This window comes from Neopsephotus bourkii, unplaced genomic scaffold (genome assembly GCF_033783945.1).
Source record: "Neopsephotus bourkii isolate Nb327-2 ecotype Australia unplaced genomic scaffold, CSIRO-AGI_Nbou_v1 NB_1768, whole genome shotgun sequence".
Taxonomy (NCBI): Eukaryota; Metazoa; Chordata; class Aves; order Psittaciformes; family Psittacidae; genus Neopsephotus; species Neopsephotus bourkii.
The window spans coordinates 1,696,947-1,711,466 of NW_026902242.1; the positions used below are offsets into that span (position 1 = coordinate 1,696,947).

Here is a 14,520-nt window from a genome sequence, read left to right on the forward strand (position 1 = left end):
CTTTGATTTTAGCCCATGCACAAAACCCCTATGCCTGCTTCCATTAGAATTATGGGGTGATTTTGCAGGTACTGAAGGCTGGTCCATCAATTGGGTGGAAAAAGGTAGATCCAGCCTAGCAGTCTGCCTTTGGTGACTCTTAGGACTAGCCTGTGGTCCTGTGGGGCAGCAAAACATGGGATGGAGCTGAGCAAGGCAGGAGAAGCAGAAAGGAAAGGGAGCTTGGAATCTCTGTAGATCTATGGGCACATGGTTTGTGACACTCTGTTCTTTTAGAAGAGAAATTATAGGGCTGGCTCAGGGATGTCAAAGCAGATGCCAAATGAAGGTGTTGCCAAGGGCATTTTTCATGTCTGAGCAGCTTCCATTCCCACGGGGGAAAACAGGGGAATTTTTCCCTGGCTTTTCCTCTGGATCTGGGGTTTGCTCTTGTGGGTATTGAGGCAAGTTTGTTTGTTGCAAGTAATCTAAATATTGTGTTGTATGTGTATCCAAATCTCTATGCAGAGGGGCAATTCCTTGCCTAATCTGTTTTTCTCCTGCAAACAATTTGCTTGATGACTTCAGTGTAAATCAGGAATATGCTTTCTAACGCTGATAAATTCTGGGCTCATATAACTCTGGTGGGGGGAGAACCAGGCTCTATGTGTTTATAAACAATGAGAGAAAACATATACCTCTGTGCACAGTTTACATTCCGTGTGGGCTCTCTTGCCAGGTGTCCAATAAAAGAAAAGATGCATTTCTTTCCAAAAGGCACTGGGAACATCTGGCTGGGTGGCACCATCACCGAGTTCTGGGTGTGAAATCCAAAGGGGGACAAGCACGATGCCGCAGTCCATGGGGTGCTTGCTAGGGACTGACAAGCTCTGTGAATAAGTAAAATCAGTGAAAAGCAGGAAAACTGGGCCTTGGGGCTCTCAGAAGGGCTGGTGGTGGGGGAACATAGTAATGAATTTGGAAGATGTTTTATTTGCAATGGACACAGTCGTCATCACATGCATTTCTGAAATCAGTTGGAAGCATTTTTGTCTCAGTTTGGCTCAATTGGAAGAAATTCTGGTTCTTAATAGTCTGAGGTTGAGGAAAATGGTTTTAATAGTTAAATATTGCTGTTGCCTCCTCTCCTGTCCCAACATTTTACTGTTCTTCTACAAGATGTCAAGGCTGCTTCTTATCAGTGATTAGAAACTGGCTGGAGATCAGGAAAGAGAATGCTATTACTGTGAAAGGGAGAAAACAAAAAGCATGGGTACTTCATAGATGCATCAGGTTCTGCATCTTAAGACTAACGGTTCTGCAAGACCTTGCTGTGTTTCTGTTGAGACAGGTCTGTCTTTTGTGTCACATAGAGGTGGCATCCACACTGCACTGTAAAATTAGCCAAGCTCCCTCTGACTAGATTGAAAGGATGAAAGGCAGCCAAACAGAGTTCTGTGCATGCAGTCCTCTGTAGTTCGCTGCTGAAGTGCTCTTTCCAGCAAAACCAGGTATCAGACCATATAATAGGCTTTCCCGAATTATTTTGAGGGCGAGTGTTGGAGAATAGACATGTTGTTTCAGCCGCATGGGGCATTTTTAAGAGTCAAGTACTGGTTGTGCAGAGGACAGGCTTCTCTGTGCCCATCCCAAACTTTTCCTTGAGTAAGATCCTTAAAGCAACAACTATCAGAACAACTAACTCTTTCAAATACCTTCTCTACACAGGCTGGACTCACCAGTCCTTGACTTTGAGAGGAGGATAAGCATTTGTAACAGGTAGCTTTGAATATTTGGCAATCAAATGGCAACTAAGATGATTAAGGGAGTGGAGCATCTCCCTTATGAGGAAAGACTGAGGGAGCTGGGTCTCTATAGTTTGGAGGAGATTGAGGGGTGACCTTATTAGTGTATATAAATATATAAAGGGGGAGTGTCACGAGGATGGAGCCAGGCTCTTCTCAGTGGCAAACAATGATAGGACAAGGGGTAATGGGTACAAACTGGAACACAAGAGGTTCCACTTAAACTTGAGAAGAAACTTCTTCTCAGTGAGGGTGACAGAACACTGGAACAGGCTGCCCAGGGAGGTTGTGGAGTCTCCTCCTCTGGAGACATTCAAAACCCGCCTGGACACGTTCCTGTGTAACCTTATCTAGGTGTTCCTGCTCCGGCAGGGGGATTGGACTAGATGATCTTTTGAGGTCCCTTCCAATCTCTAACATACTGTGATACTGTGTGAAAGGTATTAGGTCTTTAATTCACCTTTATAGGCAATGGGTAAGATCATGATAACTTGTCTAGGTACTACAGCACTATATCAGCAGGGTGCCAGGTTAAGTCATTTGTATCTAACAATAGTCTCAAGCCTATTTTTCCCCTTTCTTTGTATTTCTGCAAAATAGGAGTACTTGAAGAGTATGTGTGTGTGTGAATATTCAGCTTTGTCTCCAGGGAATATTCTTCTTTGTAATCCATAGTTTGATTTATACCTTTTTTTAGCTCTTCATTATACAATGCACTCTCCACTGGCTCAGTGGGGTCGCTGCCTGTGGACCCGTCCTTGGAGATGCCCAGTGGAAATCTGTCTGGCAAACAAATGAGATGATTCTTCCTCCTTCTCTAATATCCTTGGTTTGATTTGGTTGGTTTGTAACAACACATGGAATAGAGGGAAAAGATGATGCTCCAGTTAGCAGAGCATTCCTGTCACCAGCTTCCGCTGTAGCATCTTTGATAAATGAGCCTTGGTGCCGGTTGCCTACTGTTCCGGCGGGATCACTGACCACACCATGCTTTCCCTTTTAGGAATGAGGACAAAAGCAAGCTTTAGGGGAAGTCACTGGACTCATAATTCTTCCCACGTTTTCCCCATAGCTGTTAAATGTACGTGGGGCATGCTGTCGGTCATGAACCCTATGGGCTGATCCTTGGCTGCGAAGCTCCCTAAAGGAGGAGTTTTCCCACTGCTAATCTTTCTGGCTCGAAGCACAGCCCAGCTTAATGCAGTTGTTATTTTTATCCATCGCCGAGTGCTCTGCAGCTCAAGCTGGGTGGTCTTTAAGATATTGTACACAATTAACGTGGGCTGAGTCGAGGATGCGTTATCAGGGAGGAACATGCGAGTGTGGGACCAGCTGAATTCCTCTAATGCTGTGGGACAGTGGTGATGGCTGAAGCCACTGCTCCCTGGTTCAGCAGAGGTGAACCGGATGGGGCTGTGTTGTTCAGAGGTCTGTATTTGTCTGCTGGCCATCTCTTTGAGGAGCTGATACTTGGAGCTGTCAGGCCTGGCAAGCTTGAACCAGGTCAGATCTCCTTGGACTGCTCTAGTCAGAAATGGGGCTGGTGAATTTGTCCTAAAAATGCCCACCGGAAGAGTGCTGACTAAACCCATCTGTCCTGGGCAGAGCTGGCCAGAGAGGCCTTCTGAACATGGGCAAACTAAGGGGAGGCTGAAGGGACTGACTTGGTCCCATGCAAATAATACTGTGTTTTGCTGAGAGCCCACCATGGCTCATGCTTCACTGCTGAGTGAAGACAGAGGGAAACATTTTGGTCCTCAAGGATGGCCTTTTTGCCTGCAGTGGGCAAAAGAAGAGTGACCCCATGGTCTGGTGACCAGTGGGAAGGGGTTTGGAAGGAGTTTGGGAGCCTTCTCTAACAGAGAGCCTGGAGCTGTCATCTGTGGGACACACTTTGAGGACTTTCGCTTCCCTAGGTGTTTCTTTAAAAGAAAACTGAGAGGGAGATGAGGTGGAAATGATCCCCAGCAAGGGATTGCTTTTCCCCAAGTGTTTTTCCCTGCCAGTGAAAGCATTTTACAAACAACTGATTCAATTTTGCATCATCCTGTGGCAGCTGTAAATGGTAATAGATCATTGCTTTATTTCCCTCTTCATTTCTTCAGTCTGGAAGCCTCAGCTACTCATCAACAAATGAGTTGCAGGCAGCTAATGAAACATGTAATTGAAAAAGAAGGGAGAAATAAAATCTGAGTGCATGAAAAGTTATGGAAATCCCCATACACTGAGAAATAGATGGGAGACAGGATGGGAAAATCACTCCGGTTGTTTGGTAGTGTCTTATGGATGGATGTAGCAGCTAGCACCAGCTTGGCCCCAAGAGCCATAGGCAGCACTAGCCCATCTGCCAGCGGGGTGATCTTGAGGGTGTTGTTGCTTTGTCCGAGGTGGAACAGCCCACCCCACTGATGTGCTGGGGCTTGACTTGATTGAATTGCACATCCCATCTCAGCATGAAGGCCCATGGGATGTGACATCGGAATTTAAGCTGTGCTGATGAGACTTTGCCTGGTCTTGGACTCTGTCCTGAATTTCCTTTGCATGGACTTCTCTTGGGAAGCTCTGTTACCCCCCACAGAAAACCAATGATTTGCCAAGGGAATGGCTGGCATGCATCATGGGGATCATCTTCATGCTGTGGGCTGTGGTGCACTGCCAAAACAGCACTGGCTTCCCTCTGCCCTCCTTCAGGGATGGTGAGGGCTTGTGCATGTGTCCCTTCTGCAGGTGCTCTCCCTGTGCAGTGGCCTCTTCCACAGCTGCTGTCCTTTTGGAATGTAGGATCTGCAGGTTGGATGTTTGCCCATCATTGGAGGAAGACCTCCAGCTCTGGAGCAATGAGCTGCGAGAGGCTTACAGCCATCCGAGTTTCCACAAGGCAGTATTTATCTTTGGAGGGATCCAATTCGTTCTTATTCCAAATAACACTTTTTCCCTATTTTCCTTCCACATCCTATATAATTTTCCATATCCTTACCAGAAAAAGGGGAAGAGGGATTTGTGAGAAAAGCAAAATAATTCTTTTTATTTCATCCTTTAAAAACTGGCTGGTTTTCTTAGTGGAAAACCAGAGGAAACCAGGCTGGAAGAGGAAAATATTCTTCTCCCTCAGCCATAAAGATGCTGCATGGCAAAATGCTTTTGGCAGAGCAGCTGCTGGGGACTCAAGGGTTGCTGAACCCACCCTTTCCATGAAACAGAAGTCTGAATGTCTCCATGTGCCAGGAGCTGTCAAGGACATTGGTGGTGTGTTGTTGACCTTCCAGAGGTAACATTTTCAATACAATCTATAGGGGTGTGATGAGCACCACTGATACGTCCTAAGGATACCCAAAATGGGGGAGAACTGGGGTATTTGCTGCCTGTGGCAGAGGATGGTAATTTCCCCACCAACATTTAAACCCCAAAATGACAAACCCAGAGGCAGATTCAACTCTTTTAGTTCTTCTCCCATGGCAGAGAATGTCCAGCTTTAGGTAGAAATATGCTTTCCTGAAACAGTTTGCAACCAGGCCTGGCAGTGGTCATTCCCAGATGCTGCACTGGCTCCTGTCCCAGGAGGTGTTTGACTACTTGAAGCATTGGAGAGCAATCCTGAGGGTATTTGAACGACATCCTATAAACTGACAGGAGCACTGTCACCTTGGGGAGATCTCCTGTGTCCGAGCTAAAATGACTGGAGCAGGGCCAGCAAAAGGGGGCAGAACTGATAAGGAGCTTGGGAAGTCTTCACAGGTGGAAGCAAAGGAGGTGGTTAAACAGGTCAGGGCTGCTTAATTCAGTGAGGACCAGAGTAGATGTGCCTTGGTGCGGTTTATGAAGTAATGAGTGCTGCAGAAAAGGTTGAGAAATCACTGCTGTCTGCCAGCTCATGTATTTTACAGAACAGCTGATGTTACCTAGAGGGAGGGGTGGAATAATAAATACTTAGATTAATAGATAATATTAAATAAAATGTTTCAAGTAGGAAAAAATAAGATGTTTTGCAAGTACATGTTAGTGCTCCAGCTGCCCCTCAGTGATGATGTTAGGATGGATGATGCCCAGGCCTTGGGGTAGGAGCCCTTCTCCGCTGTCCATGAAGGAAGGGCTGCAGGATGGTCTTCTGCCTGCCCCAAGAGGCAGCTGAAATAGCTGCTGGTGGATGTGGAAATTCAGCAGCTTCTTGGCAAGAAATCTAGGGTTTGGGCCTGTTCTAAGGCTGACCCTATAAAGGATGGCTTAGGTATTTTGTGTGCAACGTGATGAATGACCCATTGAACAAAACACTAGCTGGGCTTGGGAGTGAGCAGTGAGGGGGGTTGGACACTGAGGAACCAGTGCCAGGGAGGACCTGCCCTGGCTGGGGGCTGCCCAAGGGCTCTGGCAGATGAGCCATGGCATTGTACAGCCCCTGGCTCAAAGGCAGCAGCGTGTCTGCTGCTGTAGAACTGTCATTGTCTGCTGGCCATCAGGTGATGAGGTGATGGTTTGCTCCATAGGCTGGTGAGCATGATTTGCTGTGTGATGATGATGTTTAAAAGAGGTAAAAGAGGTTAGGACAACCTGTGTCTCTGGACCAGAAGTAGCCCTGTGGTTCCACTGACACAAGCCACACTGATTTTACCTCGCTGAAGAACTAACCCAAAATACTTGGGGATGTTTGGGAGAGAGGATTTGTCCCTGCTGCAGCACAGTGGTGATCGGGTTGCTGTGGACAGTGTAGGGGCTGCAGCGTGGTGAGGGTCCTGCAGCTCCCCCATGGGCTCCTCTTGGACTAGAAGGTTGGAGGGAAAGGGGCTTCCCAGGCAGGGACACCCTGCTGTGGGTGCAGGAACCAGCCTGGCGCATTAGCTCTGCTAATGATGCTGCTTTGACCCCTTCCCCTTTCTCTGCTGACACTGGGGACATTCTGTGTGCTCCTGGCTTTGTTGTGATCTTCACTAATAACAAAACAAAACAAACTGATGCTTTGTGTTCAGCCTGGTCTGCAGATCCTTGTTAGCTTGGGCAGGAGAGGCAGGGTTTGTTCTGCCTGTCTTAAATGCTCACGTGCCAAAGCTTGCAAAGCCTTTGTTGGGTGTTGGTTTGAGATTTAGGGGTAAGGAGTGCTCCCTGGGGAGGGACGTTTAAACTGAATAGTCAGGAGCTTCTTGAAAGGGATTGTTTGGGCAGTGGGTTCATATTCTCATGTGGGAAAAGGGCCAGGCAGAGCTGCTCTCTCCAGTTCTGCTGAGCTCTCTCGGCCTTCCCAGCCACTTGCAGTGATAGTGGTACCTTGCTCTTAAAGAGATTTGTGGTTTGAATCAGAGAAATTCATTGCTGTGCGCATGGAAGTGTCATGAGACTTTTCAGATCTACTTCCCTGGTTTTTCACTGCTGTTGTGCTCACTTCTGTAAAAGAGGTTTCCCTTCTGGGGGGTGAAAGCATCCCCTTTGCCAGCTGCGCAGCATGAATTAATCCCTGTGGTGCATGTAATTAAGGCTGGATGTAAACGGAGCTATGATATACAAATGGTTACTGCCCAGAGGGAAAGGCATGAGGGTAAGCATTGTGCATGAGGGGATTATACTGAGCTCTGATCCCCTGCTAGAATAGCAAATGGCTGCCATGTACAAGCCTCGCTGTGTTCCCCCATGTGCCGCCAGCCTCGTGAGTGCTGCCCTTGATTTTGTATTGCCAGATGAGACTGATCTGATGACCCCTGTGTGGAAGATCAATCCCCTCTCCAGCTCACTGCTGACAGCTCCCTCCCACTGCCCTTCCTGCAGGAGTCTCCTCCTGCCTCTCTACTGCTTCAGCCCTCAGAACCAGGGGCAGGTTTGTCTCTGCCATAAGGATTTGGGTGCCCATCTCTGAGCAGATTCCATGGGCCCACGGGAGTGATAGAGAGCTGATATCCTGTTTGCAGAAGCACGCAGCTGACTTGCTGCTTCACCACATTGATACAAAAGAAAACTCGCATGTATGTATAAACTGCAGGGAATCAGCAGTGTTAAGACTGTTCATAGAATCATCATAGTGTGGTTTGTGTTGGAAGGGACCTTAAAGCTCCTCCAGTTCCAACCCCCTGCCATGGGCACGCACACCTTCCACTAGAGCAGGTTGCTGCAAGCCCCATCCAGGTCAAGTTAAACTGAGCCTGGTACAGCCTGTCATAGAACATCATCTACCAAAAGCCAGATGTAAATAATTGTGATGAACTTACTTTACCACCTGGTCCCATCATTCCCACAGTGTGGTTAATCTAACACTGGAAGTAAATGATTCATCTGTGTTTCATCTCCATCCATCAGTAAGCTCTGCCCTCTCCCTCTTCCCCAAGGAGTTTTGTCAGGAACAGAGGTAAAACAACAGCTTTGTCTGTGCAGGGACAAATGTGACTTTCTCTAGGTCACTTCTTCATCCAAAACCACCAGGGAGAAACTTTTGCTATAAAAGCCCCAAATTCTTCTGTTTGTTCTTAAATACACAGAGCCAAGCGTTCTGGGTCTACTCTAAAGCATGGTGCAAACGTTGGCTTTTGGTGGTTCTGGCATCAGTACCATCCACCTTCAATGTTGAAATAAGATGGAATTTGTTCTGTGCACATTCTTAGAATGATCCATGTTTTGTTTCAAAAACAGGAGCAAAGTGGGTTTTGTTGTGGGAAAGCTTAAAATCAATAGAAAAACAGCAAAAAGAAAGAAGTAAAACTGAGCCTTTGAAACCTCCCCGAAGTTGTGGAGTAGTTTTTGGCAGGAAATGAGAAAAATTCCTTTTCCTTGATAGTCCTCTCTTTCTTTTCTTCTTTTTTTTTTTTTCTTCTTTTTTTCCAAAGACAATGTCATTTCCTGACTCTCCCTAATCTGAGCTGTGTAATCAAAAGGAAGGGAAGACAAACTGGGATGTCTCCTTCCTGTAAGGAAATGATTTCCAATCTTTATTTGAATGTACTCTAGCTTTGTATGTCTTATCCTTCAGATATAGCTAGAAGTATCATTTGGCAAAGGTCCTTTTTGCAGAGATAGGGGCTGGGGATGGAGGAAAGAGAGGTAGTATCGTTATATGCAGGCAACCCTAAGGATATGTAAGACACAGTTCTTTCCAAAGTAAATGTTCCTTTACTTTAAGGCACATTCATATAACATAAATAGTGGTTTAGTTTTTGAGCTCATCCCCTGGCTTTTGTATTTGGGAATGTGGTACCCAGAGCAATTGCTCTCATTATCTCATTAATATGGTTGGCTCTTCCCTTCCAGGCAAAATTATGGGAGTAATTAAAACTGGCTCCGTTTGCAAATGAGAAACATTGTGCAGCTTTGAAAGCAGGCAGGATCATTAGCAGCAGTTACTGGAAGGAGAGACAAGCAAACCAAGGAAGTGCTTGCCTCCAAACCCATCTTTCCAAAAGGATGCAAAGCTCTGTGCTTGAGCTGGCCTCCAAGAGGACTATGAAAAGCTGCTGTGGTGTAAGTTGGTTGGGGATTAGGTTTCAGAAAGGTTCATAACTACACTGACAAATGGTGCTAGGGTTGATGCTGACAGATGTTGCCAGCGGTGCTCATGCTTCTTGGCTCAAACCAGGAATTGTAGCCATTTTTCAAGCAGGGAAATGCTGGAAGATCTGTTGCTTGCAGGAGTGTTTCAGCCACATCTGAAGCAGTGTTATGGAACTGATCTGACTGGGGTCCCCACATCAAAATGGGAGTCAACGGATCCATATTCAGGGCATCTCATCCAAACCGCAGCTCAGTTTTGAGGAGGGTTGGATTCGCAGCTCTAGTTTCAGTCTGCTTATAATGGGAAAATGACTTTTAGTTTGGATGATACCCAGGAATTTCTCTATCTTGCAAACCACCCATTTCCACATCTGTGCAGAGAGTAGGGCAGGGGGAAACCTGACATCCTTTCGATTCCTGTGTATGGTCTGCATAATCCAATTGCTTCTGCTTTCAGCTGAGCCAAATCCACAGCCTCCAGCCAAGGGTGCAAGGACCATTTACTCAAACCCTTGTTCTCATTCTCCGTTTTAGCCACAGAAATTTCCTCTGCTGCAAGAGTTATGGCCAGATCTAAAGAAAAGACAATGTAATACTTACCCAAGTTCCTAACAATGTGGGGTTTCTGTCATTTACTTGGTGTTCTGTAGCATAAAAAAGAGCAAGTATTTGGGAAATGTTTCCTTAATGCCCTTGTGGAACCATGCCTCTATCCCTGGTAAAACCCATCAGCAATTAATGCATGTTGCTTACTTAGGAGTATGAACATGCTTAAACTGCATGTTAAATGTGGGTAGATGCTGCAGAAACATGGTATTGCAGGCTAGAAGGATTTGAGAGAATACAGGCTTTGAGCAGGTATTGGGGGGATTTGCTTTGTTTTTTATAACAAATGGCAGCTTCAAATGCAAATACTCAAGACTTGTTGATGTTTTTCGCTGCCTTATGGGAAGATCATTTTCAGGTCCTTTGAAAAAATGGGAGAAAGAAAAGATTTCTCATTAAAACTGGGGCCTCAAAGTGTCAGCTTTTTGCAGGCACATGTGACAGTCTTTTTCCAGCAGAGAGAAGCAGGACAGTTATCAGTCCCAGGCGCTTTTGCTCCAATATGGCACAAAGAACTGCTGTGAGCAGGGTTCTCCCAGAAAAGCAGATGATGGCTAAGCCTGCATCCTCGCCGGTGTGAATTCCTGACCTAGTTTCCATAGCAGGCTGGCTCAGGAGCATGAAAGAACTGTTGGGGATGCAGATGATGCCTTGCAGGTGGGCTGATGCATGTGAACATAAGGCAAGCATTGCTGTGTTGGGGCAGGTCACTGGACATATCACAAACCAGCCCCCTCAGACCTGGTCCTACAGGGATCCTGTCCCAAGACACTGCTGCACAGCTTGAGGATGGGCTGATGAATAGAAATCCCAGCTGATACGATAGATGGGAAATCATAGAATCACAGAATGGCTTGGGTTGGAAGGGACCTTAAACATCATCTAGTTCCTATCCCCTGCCATGGGTAGGGACAGAAAGTCCTGCAGTCACTGGCTGGGGAAGGAAGTGGATAGTGTTTTGGAATAGTTTCCACCAACTCCACTGTTTTCTCACAAGGCAGCAGGCACCCTGCGTGTTCTGTTGCATGGAAGTGGGGAAACATGAGCTTGTGTTGATGCTTTCAGCTATCCCTGAAGGCCGGGGTGAGGATTCATGGCACCCATAGGAGCTGCTCCCTTCATGGAGAAGGCGGAGAGCCTCCTCCAAGCCACAGCAGTTAGAGAACTTGTGGATAAGAGGAAATGTTTTTGATAGTGTGGGTGTAAATAGGTCTTGAGTTGGCTGCCCTGCAGGCTGAAGGCTGCTCCATTACTTGGCTTGGTGCTTTATGTGCTCTTCCAAACCTAGTTGCTAGCTCAGGGCTGGCTGATAGGGTTTTACTGAGTGCATCTGCGTGGCAAGATGTGTTAATTCTCTCTGTTGCAAGGGTTGCTGGATGGCTGCATGCAGAAAGACAGGGGTTCAGAGAGACACAGGGACATCAAACACCCATCTCCAACATGGAAGTGAAAAGTGATTTATCCCGCTTCCCCTTGGACTTTCACAAAAATGCCAATTTACACAAATATGTGGATGTCTTTTGGCCTCGAAATGAGGAAATCCACCTTTTCACCAAGGGAAGACTCCTTCAGTGCCCGTTTCATTCTCCAGTTTATCCTGTCCAAATGTTTTTCAGTCCCAGCAGTGATCTCCTCTCTGACAAGGCCTTACTATTAGGAGGCTGTTTGCCATAATTCAGCAAAGCAGCAGGTCATGGGCACTGCTCACACATTAACGGTTTGCTCCCTTTTTAATATTGTAGAGCATGGGTTCCTTGGGAGATGAATGTTTGGAGTGAGGAGACAAGTTGGGTTTATTCCTGCTTATTTTGTTTGCCATCTAAATTAATAATAAGTTAAAGATGTCCTGTTGATGAGCCATAACACCCCAGCAGTGCTATTTGTTCTGTCACAGTTGAGATCAGGGTCCTGGGGTGCTAAGGAAAGAAGACACCAACTCTGCATGGAGATGGAGAAAGTGGAGGCTTCTGCTCTTAAGGAGAGGGGTGTCAGCATTGAAGTGGGCTTAAAAAACTGGGCTTGCAGCTAGTGGTGTGGATTCCACTGCTGATGGGAGTGAGGTGGCTGAGAAGCAAATAGTGGGACAATTATAAGTGAATTTGGAGGCCTTGACTTAAGGAGGGGTGTGCATAAATACTGATGGGGTTGTAGAAACTAAGTGGAAGCATCTCTAGGCATCCTCTTTCCACAGGAGTGGAGCAAGACAGACTTTTCTGGCCCATTGAGGTTGGGTTGATGAATAAAAAAATCCCAGCTAATGCGATAGATGGGGAATCCATCAGTCAGCCCTGCTTTTTGGGTATCAGGGCACGGCCTGGTTGATGTGGTTTGATGGCAAAGTGTTTGTCTTACCCATCAAGAGGACCTGCACTCTGCATTCGGGTTAGAAAGTTTATATAAGCCTATCCAATCTTTCACATCAACCATTCTGCTCTCTGTCCTGGCTCCTTCCCTGCCCAACTTAGGGGTATTCCGAGTTCCTCTCTTCTCCCCAGCTTCATGCCATCTGGCAGCATGTATGGGATAGCATCCTTGCTCCGCAATAAATCAGTGCTGCCCAGTGGTCTGCATCTGGCCAAGTAGGCTCTGCAAGATTCAGGAAATACTGAAAGTTCTTTCTTGCTCAGTATCTATCTGTATATATATCTTTACACATATATATAAAGTGGTTGTGTATGTGTGTATATATATGTGTGTGTGTGTGTGTATATATATATATATATATAAAAAAGTAGCTTGTCTAGAACCAAAGCATGCAGCTTTTCTCTGTCAGCATGGGCTTACCACATGGGGACCAGATGTGGCCATCCAAAAAGGTCTATTCACTTCCATACCCTCTTTTTTTTCCATCCTATTCAAGTACAACAGGAGACATATGTGCCAACCACCCATCTGAGGCTAAGTGGAAACCAAGAGTGATTTCTTACAATGCCATAAGATGCTAATAGCAGTTTTCAATAGTAAATCGGGATATATGAATTAGGAATGAACTCTCCAAGCAGTTTGTAGATATTCCAGTTTCTTCATGTGGCTTTTTGATTCCCTTCTTCACTTTTCTTGGTGGGAGGTGACACTTTTAACAATGCTTCCCATGAGCAAGAGGCCCACTCTGGTTAAAGCAGACTGGAAGAGGCTAGGACTCTTCAAAGGGAGCCGAGCAGAACCGGAGACCTCAGGCCCCTTGGGAGCCGTATATCCAGTTCTTTGGGGGGACCCTGGAAAATCCCATCCACATGCTATTGGCAGTTGATGCAAGGATTGAGGGACAAGTTGCCAGCTTAGAGCCTTTGTATGAACTTTCAAAGCCTTCATGAACTGTCTCAGGCAGCTACCCCTTCATGACAGCAAGGAAAGCTGTCTGGAAAGTCACATTCCCATCGCATGGAATGAAATGTTCTGACACTTTTTGATCCAGATTAGAAAGAGAAGTCAAAGTTTTTCTCCGCTGAGCGGAAATTCTTGTGAAATGCAGTCAGAAACAGGGGATTGACCTTACTGAAGTGGACCATTTAGTTCCAGTCTAAACACCAGGTGAAGTGATACAAAACACGCACCAAACTAAAGGAATGGGTAGAGTAACTGATGCGTTCTTGGGGTTTTGCTGTCCAATCCCTTCAAAATCAAAATTCTTCCACATGTAAAATGATTTTGGCTGAGTCAGAACTTACTGTTTGAAAACAGCTCTGGGAATTTCAGTGGTTTGCCCCAAGCCCACTTTGCTGTCACATCTGTGCTCATCTTCATAGCACAGAGCTTACAAACACCAGCAGAACTTGGGACCCAGCTCTGAAGCTGGCTCTGCTTTGAGCAGGAGGTAGGACTGGAGACTTCCTGAGGTCACTTCTGACCTTGGTGATGCCCACAGTATTTGCCATGGGCAGTAGTAACTTTGCTAAGAGGTAGCTGGGGAGGAAGAAGGGGTAGTGGGGCAAGATGGGAGGAAAAAAGCAAGGTAGCAGAAGAAAAACGGAGACAAAGTGCTTCTCAAAGCTGTGCCTAGCAGGGAAAAGGCAGGAAGAGTCCTTGTTCCTTTCCAGGATGCACATTTAATGTTTCTTCCCTAGCTTTCTTCCAAAATAGCCCCAAGTGAATCTCCTCCAACCACACTCCAGACCTGAAATTACCTTGGCAGTGGACGAGGGATTTTCCCCTGTGAGTGGAGCATCTTTGGGAAGATGGTATCTCCAGCTACAGGGAGCATCCATGTAGGGATGGGGAAGGCATGGGGGAGCTGACTGGTTTAGCAGTAGTCAAGTGTCTTCAAACTTTACCTGCTTTGCTTTATAGGCAGGGGAGAAAATGACAAGCAGAAACACCAAGTATATGGCAAGAGCCATTGCATGAATCGAGAGGGAGGAGTGGTTCTAGTCACCAAAGCTCAGCACTCCATGGCAGAGGTAACAAAGCAAGAGGTTTAGTAAGGTAGAAAGGACCATTTTGACTTTCTCTGCAAATCTATGAGCTGCATGAAGTCACTTGGTAATTTCTGCCTGTGCTGGTCTGCCTTGAGCTTAGTCTGCTAAGGAAGTTAGAGCCTGACTCTATGGGTATAGTGGCATAGGAGGAACAGTTGGGATATAGGCGAAACACTGACTAGCTCAGCCACAGCACCTGAACATCTGGTGTATTTTGGCTAAAAAACTGTGCTGATGGGGTAAGTCCTGCTGTG

At 46.3% G+C, this 14,520-nt stretch overlaps 1 long non-coding RNA gene across 1 annotated transcript in view; it reads left to right on the plus strand.

Moving 5' to 3' along the window:
* LOC133225915 (uncharacterized) overlaps positions 1-14,520 on the plus strand; it is a 56,157-nt gene that overhangs the window by 22,162 nt on the left and 19,475 nt on the right. The window contains exon 2 of the long non-coding RNA XR_009729317.1: positions 14,139-14,273. This is a non-coding gene — a long non-coding RNA (uncharacterized LOC133225915). The remainder of the gene's footprint in view (positions 1-14,138; positions 14,274-14,520) is intronic.